General features: G+C 45.2%; 1 non-coding gene across 1 annotated transcript; it reads right to left on the bottom strand.

The window, feature by feature from the left end:
* Window positions 1-16,345: 16,345 nt before the first annotated feature.
* TRNAE-UUC (transfer RNA glutamic acid (anticodon UUC)) lies at window positions 16,346-16,417 on the bottom strand. The gene has a single exon. It is a non-coding gene; the product is annotated as a tRNA-Glu (tRNA).
* Between the last annotated feature and the right edge of the window lie 918 nt (window positions 16,418-17,335).

The following is a 17,335-nucleotide window of genomic DNA, read 5'->3' on the forward strand; positions in this document are numbered from 1 at the left end:
TCCTGCCTTTGAGGCTGGAGGTGGCCCACAGTCCTCCAACTAGTAGCCGATGATAGATCTCTCCTCCATGAAGTTATCCAAACCCCTCTCAAAGCCATCCAGGTTGTTGGCTGTCACCACCACATCTTGTGGCAGAGAATTCTACAAGTGGATTATGCATTGTGTGAAAAAGTACTTCTGTTTGTTGGACGTAGATTTCCTGGCAATCAGTTTCATGGGATGACCCCTGGTTCTAGTGTTATGTGAGAGGGAGAAGAATTTCTCTCCTTCCACTTTCTCCACACCATGCATGATTTTATAGACCTCTATCATGTCTCCCCACAGTCATCTTTTTTCTAAACTAAAAAGCCCCAGGTGTAAAAAGATATAGGCACAGAGATATAGACACTGGTCTATTCGATATAGATACTGGACTATTTGTTGAAGTTTAAACAAGAGAGTATGTAACAGCAACCTTGGCCAACAGAGGCAAAGGAAGAAGACACCAGCTACTGGCTATAACAGGATATAGGGCAGAGTCTCTAGGGAGGACTGGCATGGTCTGGAATCAAGGACAAAGAGGAGAAAAGAGTCTGAGGAGGCAAGCTGGAGAAACATTGGGCAAGTGCTTGGCATGATAAGCCCAGGGCCAAGAGAGGACTGACAAGGCTGAAGAGGGGTATTAGGGGCTGTGGGTCAGCTTAGGTGACCTCTGAATCTTCTATGAATCTTCTTGGCTTGTGGCTTTAAGATTTCGTGTTAAGGTCATCTGTTGCATGGTAAAGATTCAGCAATCAGGTACCAGGCCATCGAGAAAAGTTCTGATCATGCCTTTTAAAATGGCAGTTGGGTTGGACTTCTAGGCAACCCTGCTAGACAGCCTGCTTAAGGTGCTTCCACATAATGTGTGTCGCAGTGTTAGACCTCTATCATGTCTCCCCACAGTTGTCTATTTTCTAAACTAAATAGCCCCACGTGTTGTAGTCTTGCCTCATAAGAAAGGTGCTCTAGGCCCCTCTTCTTGGTTGCCCTCTTGGTTGCCCTCTTCTGCACTTTTTCCAGGTCTACAATGTCCTTTTTTAGATGTGGTGACCAGAATGGTACGCTGTACTCCAGGTGTGGCTGCACCATTGCGATACCCAGCATCTGGGTTAAGGGTGCGAGTGCACTGTGCACCATTAACACTGGCTAACTGCTGGTTTATTTAGGAAGGTTAGGTGGGTGGGAAGCAGAGGGATATGTGAGGATCCTGCTGCTTCTCACGACCAGCCTAACCTAGGCTGGACTGCCCCAGGCTGAGTTAAGCTGGTCATGAGAACAGCCTTGATGTTTCACTTGATCTGTGTGAACTGATCACGCCTTCTGGTGTGATTGCAGCCATTTATGGGAGAAACGTTCATAATGATTGAGTTTCTCTCTGTGTTTCATTCATTCACCAATCTGTTCATTCATCGAAGACATTTTTAGCTTGCTCTTCAGGCAAGAAGGTTCTCATAACAATTTACATAAAATCAATAAAACTAGCAGATCATTAAAAAATAATAAAATGTGTGTGTGTGGGGGGGGGTTCCTGCCTTGATGGGTCCTCCTCCTCCTTCTCTTGATCACAGGACAGTTGGTGGTTCTTCTGACCTGTGTGAGGAATGGGAGGGCCCAATCTTTCATTATGAAACTATCCAGTAAAAAACAAAACAAAACAGTACAATACCTTTTATCAGCAATTATTCCTGACAAGTTTTAGAAATAAAGTTTGCTACCCCCCAAGTTAGTGCAAGTGGAAATTGGCTTGGAAAGAATCTCAGAAACAGATATAATAGGATAAAGCATGTTTTAACACCTGCTCTGTGCATGGGTTTGCCATAACATCTGCCACACTTGGCAGCAACCATCTTGGAACGTGCTACAGCCAAGTACCTGGGAGATGTGAGCTCTCCGTTGGCAGCCTTCATTGGTAAGACTCCAAGTACAATTTATAGCTGTCCTCTCATGGTACCCTGATGAGGAAACCTCATCACCCTCTTTAAGCAAGGATTGATCTTTCTTTCTGGTTAGAGCCATGATTACTGGTTTGGAAAGTGAGAGGAGGGTCTGGGGCACCAGTTGTGCAAACACCATCCATCTTTGAAAGTTTAGGCAACAAAGACATTGCTGGAAGGAAGCCCATCATCTGGACAGCAATTCACATATAGTCATAGGCTGATCAGAGGGATCTGCTTTCCTGCTTTAAACATAAGCCATTTGCTGCTTAGAGAGCAATTAGCTCTACTCAAGAGAATAGCTGTAAAATGAAGTGCCTGGAAGAGTCAAATGTGGCTCTGCTATATGCCTATGTTTTTGGATATTCCATGAAGGTTATGGAAAGGGAACCATTTGTATGTTCTATAAAAGTGACAATGAGGGATCTGCAGCTGTGACTATGAAAAATTATATTCTGCTTTCATAGCAGTTCTCAAAGCTGCTTACATAATAAAATAAAATAAAATAAAATAAAATAAAATAAAATAAAATAAAATAAAATAAAATAAAATGGTTCCCCGTCCCCAGAAGGCTCACAATCTAAAAAACAACAAAAGGTAGACACCAGCAACAACCACTGGAGATATACTGTGTTGGTGCTGGAAAGGGACAGTTGCTCTCCCCCTGCTAAATATAAGAGAAGCACTGCTTTGAAGGTGTCTCTTTGCTTCGTCACCAGGGGTACATATGAAGCTGCATTTTACTGAGTCAGACCATTGGTCTGTCTAGTGCAGTATTGCCCACTCTGGCTGGCTGCAGCAATTTAAGGTCTCAGCAGAGGTTTTACCCGGCAATTGTTACAGATATATTTAACGGAATACACCTGAGATTGAATCCGTATGATCCTTCCTGCCATTAACATTAACATCACCCTCGGAGGCCATAGTCCATGTGCCCTGTCTTCAGAGGTTAGGCAGGGACAGGTGATGACCACAGAGATCAAACCAGATCTGTGGAACACCCTCTCAAGAGATGCTCACCTGACACATACTTGATGAAGTTTTCGGCATCAGGTCGAAACTGTTGTACCTACATGCATGGATTTTAGTAAACAATGGGGTTGTGGTTTATGGTTGCTGCTATTAGAGATCTCGCTGTTTCCATTTGTCATGAATCCTGCCAGAGCCAGAGGTGGCGGGAGGGGAGATAGATTCATTCATTCATTCATTCATTCATTCATTTGACATCTTTGTAAACCACCCAAAACGCAAGTCTCTGGGAAGTTTATAACAAAACAATAAAAACAACAAATAAAAAGATTAAAAAATTACAACAATTTAAAACTTAAAAGGTTAAAAATTATTAAAAATCAAACAATTAAAACACATTCACTGTGTTTTTCACAGTGAACCCCAGTTCACTGCGGTTGAATCCTTGTCTGTAAGGGATTCACAGTAGACGGCCACCATCCATCTTGTTTTTATGTAGGATGGACCACTCTTTCCACATAAGTTTTCTGGGGGAGGTTAAAGTGGCCAAGGCCCCCAACTAAATAAATAAACAAACAAATAAATAAAGGCTGAGCATAGGGATGTGCACGGAACCACGGAGCCGTGGTCTGGCACTGGGGGGCATGTAGCTTTAAGGGGGGGTTGGTAGTACTTACCCCCTCCCCGCCGCTCTTCCCCCTCCGGTGCAGGTGCTGTTAAAAATCTTCTTGGGGCGGCAGAGTTCCTCCCTGCCGCCGCTGCCCCCGTCGTTGTTCTTCAAAGCCCTCAATGGAGTATAGCTAGCAGCGTGCATGTGCCCTGTGCAGCACGCGCGCACCGTGTGACGTCACGCAATGCACACCAGCAGTGGAGACACGCATGCCGCGCAGGGCGCATGCGCGCCGCTAGCTGTACTCCATTGAGGACTTTGAAGAACAACGACGGGGGCAGGGGCGGCAGGGAGGAACTCTGCTGCCCCAAGAAGATTTTTAACAGCACCAGCGCCAGAGAGGGAAGAGCAGCAGGGGGGGAGTACTACCACCCTCCCTTAAAGCTACATGCCCGCGCCCTGCCGGACCACCGGACCGCCGGACTTCTGAACCGGTCCGGCGGTCTTTCATATAGTGCCCGAACCGAACCATGCACACTCCTAGCTGAGCAGTCCTAGGCCTTCAAAGGTGTGTGACTAAAGCAGACCCAAAATGAAGAGTAGTACAAGGATTTTCATCAACAAGGATTTCTTATTAGATTAAAAGAAAATTATATGCAATAAGAACAATTGTCTTTTCATAGAACAGATTACATAAAACAGATCTTAAGGCTCTACACACAATCCATGTGTAGATCCTGAATGGGATTTGCGGGGAGAGTAGGTTTGACCTACTCTCCCTGCAGACAAGCAGGGAGCCCTCCCTTGGGCGGCTGGATTGGCTGCCCAGATGATTACTGGCTCCGTCACAGAGCCGTTGGGGGCGACAGGATTCGGTGGCCTCGCGGCCCCTGGGAGAGGCTTGTTGTGGCCTCCAGATCAAGAAGCTACTTGTGTGTCATTGTGGCACTGAGTCGTGCCGTATTGACACACAGGCAGTGTGCTTTTCAGGTGCTCCTGTGCCAGAAACCTGGATTAAGCAGTGGGCTACCCTAGAGGTATGCCACATGGCTCCCGGCAGTCCTCCCACATGGTGGAAACCGGGCTAAGGGAGCCCAGCCCGACTTCCACTGCGTGTGAGAATAGCCTCTGTAAAAGAGAGTTTTCATTAAGCTGGCGACGCCGATTACAAGCAATCAGTAAAGAAAAATAATTTCTCTCACATGTCTAACTGACTTGGTCCTAACATTACTTACAGGCTGTAGCTTTCTCATATCCTCAGCAGCTCTCAGTCTGCTGCTTCCTCAGGGCCCTCCTGGGACAGACTAACTAACAAGCCAAAGCTTCTGCTGGTGGATGAGCCAGAAAACCCTGCCCATTTGTCTGCATTGGTCCCTTTGATTTGAACTTCTTAACCCCCCCCCCAACTTTTTTTGAAAGGTCCACCTTCCCAGCCTTTGCTCCAAGTGAGGCCTAGTCCTCCCTCCAATCCTTACTATCACTACACTATTTTATCTGAACATTACAGTTTCCTTTGATTTCCATTCAGCTCTCTTCCATTAAAATTCCCCTCTTGCTAAAAGTCATGATGGAATGCATGGTTCTGGACTCCATCTGCTCCTCGGTGGGTTAAATTCTAGAAGATACGGAAATGTCTATGGTTTTTATGGATTCCATACACTTCCGTAAAAACACATATTTAAGTATGGATCTTGCAACATATTATCACACCAGCTGTTGGGTAGGAAATATACGAAAATATGTTTAAATGCTTTGGGTAAGAATTATATGAAAGTATATTTATATACAAATACATTTTCCCATAACCTCAAAAAAATATACACATATAGAAATACATTTTCATAGATTTCTTATCCAAAACATTTAAAAGTATTTTCATAGATTTCCTATCCAAACAGCTGGTGTGATATTATGATGCAAAGTCCGCATTTAAATATATGTTTATACAGAAATACAGTATATGGGGTCAATAAAAACTGTAGACATTTCTGTATCTTATAAATTTCAATTCACCATGTAGCAGAAAAGTTCCAGATCCATGCATTCCATCACGACTTTTGGCAAGAAAGGAATTTGGTAACATCCCGAGGTGCTATTACTTTACCTGCTATTTTTATGGACTGTGTGTCTTTTGTAATGATGTAATGCTATTTTTTATTATTCTATTGTTCTTATTATTGTCTTGCTCATGACTAGAAGCTGACTTGTCAGTTTGTATCTGCTGAGTTTCATCAAGGTCCAAATCTGATCTTGTAAATATTCTAGGCGTTTTTGTCTGGCTTCTGGAAGCTGGGAATCGGGTGATATCAGATTTTTTAAGAATATATGTCAGGCATTATTTATTTTCCTTCTCCCACTGCAGCAAGGAAGGTCCACGTGTGTATGTTGCCTTCCAGTCATTGCCAAGGTGGATTTGCAGCTCTATCCGCAACACAGTGCTCATCTGAGCCTCACTGAATGTGGCTGGGTGCAGCTTTTTGAACAGGGATATGTATTTGCATCTGGAGCAGGTGGTAGTTCTATATGTGACCAGTTGTCTGTGGCTATGGTTGACATCCAGACTAATGAAGCATGTGTGCAGGAAAGGAAGTGCATTTTCAGCATGCTGCATTCCAGACTAAATCAGCACAGGTGCTCACATGAGGGGAACAATGATCTCCCCTTCCCTCTGAAGTACTCAGGGCCACCAGAAAATATGCTCCTGAAGGTTGCATAGGCTGCATCCCAATCCTCTATTTTATTCTGGAACACAGCACACTTTGTGTATCTTTTGTTAATTTGGATGTCAGCCGAAAAGGCTATTCTCATGACCTCTCAAAAGCGGGTTAAAGGAGCCCAGCCTGCTTTTGGGAGGCTGTGTGCTGCAACGGGAGCTGGGCAATCAAATGATGGAACAACTATAAGAAGGGAGCTCACCAGACAGAGAGCCAGCAAACTTTGTTTAACCAGCAGATTTTTGCGCATGTGCGCATCCCAGGTGCCTGCTGTCTATCTGCAGAGCTAACAGAGGCCTGGAACCTGCAGACAAGAGATTGCTCAGTGATTTTTGTCATGGGGTGAAGAGTCAAGGGCTAACTCTGTCTGTGAAATCCAGCACCAGCTTGTTCCACCTGAAGCCTCATCGTTCCCAAGCCCTGAACCCAAGCTGTGTACAATTGTTGCTCCACGCCAGATCCTGGTAAATATGCTGCTTCTACAGCCTTGGTCTCCACTTCCCTTTCCCACCCCTTTCCCTCCCTCTACTGATTCCCAACCATCCCTTCCTTATCTTCCCCCAACCCCACTTTCTCTTTCCAGCTATCTCTGATTTGTGTTAGGTTTTAGGAATATTAATACTGATCTTACATGCACCCATACAAATGTGATAGTTAGGAACACTGGGTTGATGTTATTACTAGCTATGATTGAAATATCACTAGTAGCTCTGATTGATTGTAGTGTTTTCTGCTCCGTTAGGTTGATGTTGCTGCTCTTTTATATTCTTTTATACAATAAAGCCCATTGAATTATTTGAGAGTGTTTTGGTCGTCTTTCTACTTTCGTGCCCAGACTATACATGGTCACCATATAAAGAACTGGTCACTTTGTGACACTGATGAAACAAGCCTAATTTCACATACGAGCACCGGAGCATATCTAGTGTACAAATCAGGCTTGGCTCACAACAAAAGCAACTCACACTTACCTTTCCCTCAGACGATCCTCAGTCCGTGCTGGGTGCATGGATCACATGCCCACATGGAACCCAGCTGTGTTGTCCTGCTCCCCCCAACTCCCATAATGCACCACATGAGTGTGCAGTGCATTGTGCAGATACCCTGGCACTGGCTGGGAGCCTACTCCTGAGCTGGTGCCACGTGGTGCAGACACCCGAGCACTTAGCCCGGGTTAAAGGCTCCCTCACACCTTTAACCCTAAGTGGTGGGCTCCCCATGTGGGTTTGCCACTGAGAGCCATTTGCCCCCTGGTGGTACACACACACACACACACACACACACACACACACACACACACTCACTCACAGCCAAGAGTGGGCTTGGCTGCCTTAGCCTGCTCTTGGCTGCACATATGAACAGCCTCATGGTCTGGAAGCAAGATAGGAGGAAAAGCTACCCAGGGTAGAACACAGTAGGGTTGTGCATTTGGGGTTTCCCCCCCTCTGTTTTCTTTTTGTCCTGAATCTGAAACACCCCCATTTTGTTCTTTATTCAAAACCATCCAATTCAAAACACCCCAATTTTGTTCTTTGTTCAAAATTGCAAAATCCGAATCCAAAACGTTTTGGATTTTAAAAAACAGCCCCAGAGCAAAACTAGTGGGTGGAGGTGGTAGTGCCCAATGGGTGGAAGCTACCATCCAAATTTCAGAGGAATTGGGCAAAGGGCTGGTTTTTGGTGAATTTTTGAAGTTTAAGATTTTTCCCATAGGGAATAATGGAGGTTTCAGCAAAAGTATAGCTTCACATCAGGGGGGAAGGGGTGGCCCAGAGCAGAGTAGGGTGGGTGGTGCCCAGTGGGGCAAGGAAGCTGCCAGAATTATTTCAAAGGAATTGGACAGAGGGCTGATTTTTAAAGATTTAATGTAGTTTATATGTCTTTCTTCCCCATAGGGAATGATAGAGGTTTCAGCAGCCCCATAACTGCATGTGAGGGGCACCGGGGTGGCCCAGAGCGAGTGGTGGTGTAGAGCACATAGGGTGCCAACCACTCCCATGGGTTGCTAACCCATGGTGTACTGGGTTCTGTTGTTTCTGAGATATTTTCAGTGTAGATTGTCTAGTAGCAAATGGGAGTGGATTCGTGGTTTGTCATTTAAAATCTCACATGCTACCAGAGAATCTATACTCAGAACACCTCAGAAACAACAGAACCCAGCACCCCACGGGTTAGCAACCCATGGGGGTTGTTGGCACCCTATGTGCACTACACCACCACTTGTTCTGGGGCACCACAGTGCCCCCCAAGTGGATTTACAGGGCTGCTGGAACCTCCATTATTCCCTATGGGGAATAATCTTAAAGATGCATAAACTTCAACAAATCACAAATCATTAGCCCTTTGCCCAATTTCTTTGGAATCTGGGTTGTAGCAGCCTGGCAGGCACCCATTGGGGCACTACCACCCAACCCAAACTTCTGCCCCTGAATCTATTCCCAGGCTGGCATGCAGTAGCCATAGCAGGCTGGCAGGCTGGGCTCAGGCTGGCAACAAGGCAGGCATAGGCAATGGCATGGCATCATGGCAACTTGAGGCATGCAATGCTGCAAACTACTGTAGCTCTCTCTCTCTCTCTCTCTCTCTCTCTCTCTCTCTCTCTCTCTCTCTCTCTCTCTCTCTCTCTCTCTCTCTCTCTCCCCCCCCTCCAATGAGTCAGAAAGGCAGAATGGTGACTACTAACTTGCTGAATGAATTGAAAACCCCTCCTTGAACTCCCCCCATCCTTGCCCGTGGCCAATGTGGGGTCAGTAAAGAGTGGCAAGAGGCAAAAGAGCCAATGGGGAACAAAGAGGGAATCATCAGCAGGTCAATGGCATGGCATCATGGCAACTTGAGGCATGCAATGCTGCAAACTAGTTCTCTCTCTCTCTCTCTCTCTCTCTCTCCCTCTCTCCAGTGAGGTAGAATTCAAAGAGATGTCAAACACAAAATGGAGACTGACTCAGAGATCTCCACAAAATGGAGGTCCAAAACAACAAAACATTTTGTAGCCGAAACAAGGACATTTTGTTTTGTATACAAAACTTTTGTATCTGGAAAATGGGTGTTTTGTTTTGTCTACAAAATGCCCGAAACGGGCTATTTTGGGTACAAAACGTTTTGTATCCGAAACATTTCGAACATCCCTAGAACAGAGTTTTTGTTTGTTTGAATGACCTTTATGTGTAAAAAAAGAAATAGTGGTCTTGATAAAGATATAGAGGCTCTCCACATGAGCAGTGTGGAGAGCATATCCAGGCTCTCTGGGGAGAGCGGGCTCAGCCCACTCTTCCCACAGACAAGCAGGGAGCTGACCCTGGGTGGCTAGATTGGCTGCTCACACGATTACTGACTCCGTCATGGAGCCAGTAGGAGTGGCAGGGATCGGGGCCGTCCAGTCACCAGAAGTCCCAGGATGCCCCACACGAGTGCATGGGGCATTCTGGGGAGACCCCTAAGGCTGGGAGGCTTGTTAGAGCCTCCCAGTTGGGGGTCTCCTCATGAGCTGCTGTGGTGCAGAGCAATTCCGTGGTGACTCACAATCACCAAATCAGGGTTAGCGGAGCACTCGCTCTGCTAACCTAGTTTAAGGGGAGGGGCACTTTGGGAGATTTGCTGCTGGGAGCTGCATAATTTTCAGTAACTGTAGTTTGACCTGATCTCTGCTATCATGAAGTACACTTTCATTTTGCAAATTTGGGATCAGATGGAGCAGTTATGTCCTGGTTTCAGATTTCCACATAACGAGGGTGCATTGGACTATTTGTGTACCACTTAGCCTTACAATTCCATGACTGTTTCTGTTAGAGTTGCACACAACTAGTGGCTTTGAATGGAGAAGCACATCCCACTCTGTATAAAATGTCACATCTGCACGGGTCAGTGAAGTGGATGGACATGCATATGTGCACTACATCTGCACTTGCTGTGTCTGGGGAAATCTGTTTCTATGGGCAAATCTCCCTTAAGGGACTACATAGTGATACTTCCACAGCTTGTTCACACCCCTTACTGAATTAATTTCAGAACCCTGGGGACTCAAGTAAACCCAGACCCATTCTGATCACACATTGCACACACACGCACGTGCGCGCGTGCGCACGCACACACATGCACACCTTCAGAGATGGGTGAACTCCCTTGGTTTGATTGGAATTGGCTTGGTATTTATAAGCTCTTTCACCGAGTATTTGGGAAAAGGTCATCTGTTTTATTAACAGCTCTCTACTGACTTGTACTGTTGGTATATGAGAGCTGATGGTGCCACAGCAAGTAGTGAGATTTTCAGTGAGAATTAGGGGTTACCATTTAAAAAGCTCATGTGAATCTACGTCCCAATGTGCATGCTTAGCACTGACCACACATGCACATATCATCAGCCCAATTCAGACATTCAAAAAAATAGCCCTGAAGATGCTTACAAGTGCCAAAAGCAGGTCAGAAGTCCCACCCTGGCATGTTACTCACCCCCTCCATCTCTCTACTCATGGATACAGTGGTGTTCATCTGAAGAGGGAAATGCATACCTGTGATGATTGGCTCTTCCATGATCAGCAGCCCGGGGTGCTCCAGGCTGCCAATTCTGGAAACTCCCATCATGTGACATGCTGGGTTTCATTTTATGTGGTGGAGAAGAACTTCCAGGGGAAATGGCACCTATTTATTTATACATACATACATACATACATACATACATACATACATACATACATACATACTGCCCTTCATCCAAAAACCTCAGGGCAATGAAAAACAAAGTAAAAACAATAATAAAATTTCACTTTAAAAACACAGATATGTTAAAAAGAGAGGTGGGGCCACTCATTGGCCAAAAGCCTGTATAAAAAGGGTGGTCTTCAATTCCCTCCAAAGGTTTGGGAGAGAGGGAGCCATGCAGACCTCAACTATGAGGGACAATAACTGAAAATACCCTCTCCCATGTGCTTGACAAATGAACCTCAGCAATTATCAGCACAAGGAGCAGAGCCCTCCCAGCTGATCTGGTCAAGCAGGTAGATTGAGCGGGGAGCAGGCAGTACTTTTACAGGGTAATTGTTTAGGGTCCTGGCTGTGCTTATTTAGGTCAAGATACAATGTCTACATTCACACATAATGGGGGACCAGAGTTGCAGGGACCCATGGTTTACTGTTACGTCCGAACGTGTGCAACTCCGGTCCCATCAACAGCGCGACCCAGGGTTGCGCTGAGGAGACTCGAATTTGAACTCTCCATTCATAGTGACTTTCGCTGCTCCAAACTGAGGGTTCATGGAACCTCCCTGCCATCTGAATGTAGTACTGGAGGCTGCATTTGGCCAGACTGGAGTTGAGGAAGGAGGTTCCTCCATCCTTCCCTCCCTGATTGGCTCTGAGCATCTGACTGCAAAGATGCTCTCCAGTATGTCCAAATGTGGATGGGAAAACGGGGATGGGGTTCAGCATTATATGAGAATGTGGCCATCAGCAGAGTTGCCAGAACCTAAGGGGTATACTCGTGGGTCAAATGGGCCGTAAGCCAGAATTTGGCTTTTTTTAAAAGCCAAATCTGGCCACCTAGGTGGCCAGTGTTTCATTCACAATCCATTATGATCCTCTACCTGCCAATCCAACAGAAGCAGGAAATCTGTGGTTGTCACAAATATTGACTTCTATATTGGTGGTGTTTGTGCAGGATACTCCACATTAAAATGCAGGGGAGAGCAACCATGGCATTCCAGCTGTTGTTGAACTACAATTCCCATCACCCCCAGCCACAACTTCTTTTGGCTGGGGCTGATGGGATTTGTAGTTCAACAACAGTTGGAATGTAAGGCTTACCCCTGCTATAATGTATATTTCCCCCCTTTTGGGAATGCCTCCTGCCTTTCTAATGCAACTCCAAACTTCACATATGTACCGGGGTTCCATGAAGATCTGAATGCATGCACCTTGACACTGATGAAAATCAGTCAGCGATAATTTGATTTGTTCTTTTAAACCACCTGAGAGGAAAGAAATGTTTATGGCTGTTCATTTACTGCAGTGGTTATTGCTTTGGATAATTACCGTGGAAAGTACAGGCAGGATTGCTGAACTACCAAAGCGGTTTAATAAAAAGCATACGGTGCCTGTGAAGACTCATCACAGCTCCCCAGCTTGAAGCGAGTCCCCTTCGAAGCACACCTTCAGGTGATGAGAGGTCCTAGCCAAGAAAGCTTTCAGCGGATGGAATGGAGCTCTGAAGAATGTCTTTCTTGAGTCAGGTCTTACAGCTGTCTTTGATGCTCTTTGCACAGTAAGACCTGTAAATCCTTCTGAAATTTCTGTAGGAGGGAAGACAAATGTGTCTGCAGAGGCACCTGATTGCAAACATATAAGCCATTCCCGAGATATTTCTTAATCTTCTCCTTTAGAGTTCAGAGAATAAAAGGAATGCATTTCACATTTGGACCTGCTTTTTGCCTGAAGGAGTCATATGTGCTTTGCTTCAACCGTATGGATTGCAAAACAAAGCAGTCCCATATATGAAGGAGAAGGGGGGAAAGCAACTGGGCACTTGCGCATAAGGAATTTTATGTACTATGAAAACTCAGCCCCAGGATTGATGGGGTAAGCAGAAGTTGGGGTAAGCGGCCCAATTTTCAGATAACACTAAACTATTTAGGGTAGTGAAATCCAAAACAGACTGTGAGGAGCTCCAAAAGGATCTCTCCAAACTGAGGGAGTGGGCAACCAAATGACAAATGTGGTTCAGTGTAAGCAAGTGTAAAGTGATGCATATTGGGGCAAACCCCCTCCCAACTTCACACATACACTGATGGGATCTGATCTGTCTGATCAGGAGATAAATCATGGGGTTGTGGCACACAGATCATTGAAAATGTTGACTCAGAGCATGGCAGCTTTGAAAAAGGCATCATTAGGAAGGGGGCTGAAAATAAAAATGCTAATATTATAATGCCCTTATACAAATCTAGGGTGCAGCCTTATTTAGAGGAATGCATACAGTTCTGGACACTATATCTTAAGAAGGACATTGTAGAACTGGAAAAGGTGCAGAAGAAGGCAACCAAGATGATCAGGGGCCTGGAGCAGCTTCCTTACAGGTGAAACTCGGAAAATTAGAATATCGTGGAAAAGTCCATTAATTTCAGTAATGCAAATTAAAAGGTGAAACTGATATATGAGACAGACGCATTACATGCAAAGCGAGATAAGTCAAGCCTTAATTTGTTATAATTGTGATGATCATGGCGTACAGCTCATGAAAACCCCAAATCCACAATCTCAGAAAATTAGAATATTACATGGAACCAAGAAGACAAGGATTGAAGAATAGAACAATATCGGACCTCTGAAAAGTATACAGTGTACTGTGCTTGATTGGCCAGCAAACTCGCCTGACCTGACCCCATAGAGAATCTATGGGGCATTGCCAAGAGAAGGATGAGAGACATGAGACCAAACAATGCAGAATTGCTGAAGGCCGCTAATGAAGCATCCTGGTCTTCCATAATAGCTCATCAGTGCCACAGGCTGATAGCATCCATGCCACGCCTCATTGAGGCAGTAATTGCTGCAAAAGGGGCCCAAACCAAGTACTGAATAAATATGCATGCTTATACTTTTCAGAGGTCCGATATTGTTCTATTCTTCAATCCTTGTCCTCTTGATTCCATGTAATATTCTAATTTTCTGGGATTGTGGATTTGGGGTTTTCATGAGCTGTACGCCATGACCATCACAATTATAACAAATTAAGGCTTGACTTATCTCGCTTTGCATGTAATGCGTCTGTCTCATATACCAGTTTCACCTTTTAATTTGCATTACTGAAATTAATGGACTTTTGCACGATATTCTAATTTTCCGAGTTTCACCTGTATATGAGGCAAGGCTACGGCATCTGAGGATATTTAGTTAGGAAAAGAGGTAAAAACAGGGAGACATGATGGAGGTGTACAAAATTATGTATGGAGTAGAGAAAGAAGACAGAGAGAAATTTTTCTCCCTCTCTCTCAACACTAGAACCAGGGTTCATCCCATGAAACTGATGGCCAGGAAATTTAGGACCAACGAAAGGAAGTACTTTACATAGCACATAATTAATCTATGGACTTCTCTGCCACTGGATGCGGTGATCTAGCCAGTATGCAAAGCGAGAAGCCATGGAAACCCCACCACCATCACTGTGCAAACCAGCAGCAGGGGGGAGAAGCAGTGAGAGCAAGGAGCACCAGGGCAGGAGGCAAGCAGTGGGGCCGAGAAGTAGTGAGGGCAGCAGCAGGAGGGGAGCAGTGGTGGTGCAGTAGGTTAAAAAATAAAGTAATAAATTTTGCACTGCACAAAAAAATTAAAGGGGTGGCAGCAATGTTCATTTATTGAACACAGACCTTCGCTGACCTTGCTATGTCCCTGGTGCTCTTATCCCATGAAAGTCTTACAGTCCTCTGCAAATTCAACATCTCTGAGTTGGATTTAATTAAATCCAAGAATTCATATAATAAATTAATTGGTTGGTCTTGCAGTCCAAGCAATAATCTAAGCAGCATTTTCTAGTTCCATTCCTAGATTACAACTATCATTTGCAATTAGGTATTTGGGTCTTGCTTAATGAATATAAATAAAACACCAAGAGGCTTTTCTCACGATTAGTGAGACAAGCCTCTAGGGGGGTTAGAAGGGAGAGCAGGCTAAGCCCGCTCTCCCCGCAGATGAGCAGCAGTCTGCTCTGGGCAGCTGCAGTGGCCGCCCACTTGACTGCCAGCTCCATCACGGAGCTGGTGGGGGCTGGGGAGTTCGGGGGCCACATGGCCCCGGAAACTTCAGCATGCCCTGCGCGGGTGCGCAGGACATGCTGGAGAGACCCCAGAACCAGGAGGCTGCTTTTCAGCCTCCCGGTCGGGGAGGGGAGGTCTCCTCATGAGTAGCCACGCTGCAGAGCCACAGCACGGCAACTCACGATTGGGAAGCCCGGGTTAGCGGAGCGCTCGCTCCACTAACCCAGGCTTAGGGGAGGGCTACTTAAGTGGGTGACCCATTTAAGAACCACCAGGCTCGCAGCCGAGCCCGGTGGTTTTCACGATGGGAGGAAATCGGGCTAGCCTCCACTATCCCGATTTCCTCCCATCGTGTGAATAGCCTCCAAGACTGCTGTAAGGAAGTTGCATAGAGTAGGTTCAATCATAATATGTAAACTGTTTAAAATGAAGACAGTCTTAGGCAACTGGACACACCTGTGAAGATTTTTGCTTTTTAAAAATATCCCTATGTATTTATAGCTATTATATCAGTACTTAGCATATATAATAGTCTTATATATTAGCATATATAATAGTCAGTCTTTATAAGTGCTAAAGCTACCAGTTCAAAACATTTTTAAACTATTTCTGGAAACCTTTTTGAAGGAATCTTCTGTTGAACCTGAGCCAGACTGCACCAATTACTGATGAATTGCCATTTAAGATTATCTATATACTGTGCCAGATATTCAACTGATCTGTAAGCAAGCACAGATTCACATAAGTAAGTGACACTAGATAGGTCAGGACCACTGTCTCTCTACAACATATTTATTTGTAGAACATTTTGACTGCAGCGGCAGGTTGATTACTGGAGTGAACCTATCAGATCTTGGGGACTATGGATGCACAGCAGTTTCATTACAGGAAGAACTCAGCAGCTAACAACATGCAACAATATGTTTGTATTAGATTTCAAGCTGCATTTTCATCAAGTGATGACCTGTGGATAAAGATTTTGACATAAGCTCAAAAGCAGTAATAATTTATAGGAGGCAGGAAATTAATTCTCCTGTGGTACGATCCTATGAATTTACTTTAGGGGCTTTGATACAAGTGTTAAAGCTGTTTTGCTTTGCCCTGTTTCCCATAATAAGCCTCCCCTTTCACACACTCACACACCGCAGAGACATAAGAGGTCAAAGCTGCACCATTGTTCCATGACATAGGGCTGATGAATGGGCCATAGCCAGGAGAAAGAACTCTGACTTCTATCACAAACATTGGAAGCTGCTTAATATCAAGTCAACCACTGGCCCATCTAGTTCAGAATTGTCTACACTGACTGATCGTGGCTCTCCAAGGTTTCATACAGGAGACTTTATTAGCCCTACCTGGAGATACCAGGGATTGAACCTGGGACCTTCTGCATGAAGAGCAGATACTCTACCACTGAGCTAGAGTCCCATTCCATGACCACTGCATGTCCTGCTTTGAGGGCCTGTTGATTCACTGCTGCAGTGCATACCTTCTGTATAGGGTGGACAAGAGGAACAAAACTTAGCTTGCATGCACCCACTACCATATATACCCTAAGATTGGGCAGCTACACAGATAGGGATATATGCATGTTGTCCAATTGCATGTAATCTGGTACACATTAGGGATGTGCAAAATGTTTTGAGTACAGAATGTTCTGTACCCGAATTTGCCTGTTTCAGGCGATTTGTGCACAAAACAAATTGCCCCTCTGCAAGTCCCGAAAGATTCGGCTCCAAAACAAATCGCCTGAATTTCGGAGCCAAATGTCCTGTTGTTTTGGTCCTCCATTTTGTGGCGATCTCGGTGTAGTCTCCATTTTTGTTTTTGACGTCAATTTGAATTTTGAACTTGAACAGGAGAGGAGAGCTGGTCTTGTGGTAGCAAGCATGACTTGTCCCCATAGCTAAGCAGGGTCTGCCCTGGTTGCATCTGAATGGGAGACTTGATGTGTGAGCACTGCAAGATATTCCCCTCAGGGGATGAAGCTGCTCTGGGAAGAGCAGAAGGTTTCAAGTTCCCTCCCTGGCTTCTCCAAGATAGGGCTGAGAGAGATTCCTGCCTGTAACCTTGGAGAAACCGCTGCCAGTCTGTGAAGACAATACTGAGCTAGATAGACCAATGGTCTGACTCAGTATATGGCAGTTTCCTATGTTCCTATGAATTTCCCACCCTTCCAGGCTTCAGATTGGTGAACGAAAGCATTGGCTGATCTGCTGACGATTGTCTCCTTGTTCCAGATTGGCTCTTTGGGCTCTTGCAAGTGCTAAATGACCCCGCATTGGCCAGAAGAAGGTCAAAGAAGGGGCAAGGGTGGGTGGGGAGTTCAAGGAGGGATTTTCAAAG

Source organism: Hemicordylus capensis, chromosome 4 (assembly GCF_027244095.1).
Source record: "Hemicordylus capensis ecotype Gifberg chromosome 4, rHemCap1.1.pri, whole genome shotgun sequence".
Classification (NCBI taxonomy): domain Eukaryota; kingdom Metazoa; phylum Chordata; class Lepidosauria; order Squamata; family Cordylidae; genus Hemicordylus; species Hemicordylus capensis.